Raw genomic sequence first — 2,282 nt, forward strand, 5'->3', positions numbered from 1 at the left:
ACGCGGGAGGCCCGGTGTCTCTTAACCGTGCGTTCATACTGCAAGCAGCCTGGCTGATGGGTCGCTCTGTTCTGACCAACTGTGGGTGGTGTGACAGGCTCTGACTGCATCTATGTAGAATGAAGTTTTGCGCTAATTAAGTAGCATTGATTGAAAATAAAACAAAACATCTTTACAATGACTTCAGAGCTTACCATGGACCCCAACGATGGATGCAACTGTTCTCCAAACCTCATTTTTGAAACATTTATACCTGTAGTCTCTACACCCATCTCTATAGGAAATGAATGGACTTCTGACTCGTTGATCATGTTGCTTGCAGTGTGAACGCTGGGTCAGGAATGACCAAGCACAGCCTCTCTGAGAGAGGAAAGAGACTACAAAGCAGGCCGAAGATCCTCCGGGAGCAAAGTGTGTCTTTCCCCTTTTATGAAGGTTTTTCCTCTTCGAAGACAAACTGTTGGCATGTCCACTTTTCAGACCAGGGATAATTTGAACCTGAAGTTCTTGAGATGAAGATGATGTCTTTTTGTACATTCTGTTTACGTGTTATTTGTGTCGTTTAAAACCGGTGCTTATTTATGTAATTGCTTGAACTGACATTTCATTCAGTCGTTTTGATTTTTGATTCAGGTATGTTTTGACTCAGATCACTGTGGGTAAGCGGTAGTCTGTATTGTTCTATGGGGTGTCTGAAAAGGCTGGAATCACAGGGACAACTTCCAAACATATATACAAAAGTCAAACCATGTTACATTGTATGTGACACAACATATTGAGCTCAACGACTGTACTAGTACTACAGTACCATTTGTTTGTATCCAACAAAGCATATCAAGAGTGACATCAGTGATGCAGGCATCAGTGATTCGCTGCTGCATCGAGCTACTGCTGGTTCTGGACGTTCAGAATAAACTTTTCTCCTTCAGGTAGCCCTAGAAAGCAAAATTGATATGTAACAAACAGACTGCTGTCACCCTAAAGGATTTCAGGTTTTCAAGCAGTTACTTCTTGCTGCCAGTGTTCAAAGTTGCCCATATCATGGCTCAAACTTAAACCTCCAACATGAAAAAAATATAAAAAAGGTGCTTATCCCTATGATTCCAGTGTTTTTGAACACTCTGTTTTAATTAACAGTGTGTCCACATTGGAGACATAGCCAAAATCTATTCACTGTGTTCACTCCACCTCATTGCCTTCAGCGGTGCTACAAGGAATTGTGGGCACCTCCACCACAATGCATCTACTTTAAAGGAAAAGTCCACCCTAAAACACTGTAAACACTCAAAAAACAGCTATTTCTAGGACCATTTTGTTTGTGTCGGTGTCTACCTATGGCACTAATGTAAATACATAATGCGACTGCTGTAGATATTTTTTTACAAGTTGATTTCGCATCGCATGTAGGCTTTATTAATAACGCCTCAGTCAGTGTGTAAAGAGATATTATTCCATCTCCGTCTTTTTTTTCCCTCAGCTATCTCCTGTTGTGCGTTTGTACTTTGTTTGAACGTTCTTAATTTATGTCGTCTCGATTGATTTCAAGTTCCGTTTCATATTTTCCCCACAATAATGCTGCACAGAAATTTTAAGCAACGAATGAAGGGATTTTGCTGTTTTTGTTTTTATATGGTTCTGCATAGCTCAGCGAAAAAAATTGTATGCGTTCATTAACATTATTTAAATAGATCTTGTTGCATATTGTTTCACTCAGGGGACAGCGCTCAACCCCATGACCTTACGCATCCTATGCACTGCTACCAAAACATAGGGCAGGACAGTCAGAACCATGCCGTCAAGTGATGTATACAACAACTTTTGGATAATAAATATGTTAAAATATCAATTACACGACTGATGCACAATTTCATTTTGCTGCTACAGCACAAAGCAACTGCATCACTTGTTTCTAAACAGCCACCAGAAAATGCTATGCTTTGCTATGTGGACAATTTTTTTCCCTCGCTGTGTTTACAATACATGACAAAAAAAAGAGTGCATAAACATAGAAAAACAGCTGTGACAATACAATGCAGAAAAGTTACATTCGACAAAAGCTGTTAGGCCTATTCAAAAAATAAGACCAGACCATTTCATTTCATTAGTATTTAGTCTTTATATTATTAGAATGAAGAATATTAGTTGTGTGGTTTTCAGCAATACTTAGGTGGAGGAATATTTTTAATGTGAAAGGACCTCAAGGCAACAATGCTAACATCGAGTGAACAGTAGACATTAAAGTTATATGGTATTTCCTAATTAAACAGGGCCTTATGAAAGAC

Source organism: Centroberyx affinis, unplaced genomic scaffold (assembly GCF_046629955.1).
Source record: "Centroberyx affinis isolate AG114_WGS23_722 - 3 ecotype Tasmania unplaced genomic scaffold, CSIRO-AGI_Caff_v1 ptg004389l_1, whole genome shotgun sequence".
Taxonomy (NCBI): domain Eukaryota; kingdom Metazoa; phylum Chordata; class Actinopteri; order Beryciformes; family Berycidae; genus Centroberyx; species Centroberyx affinis.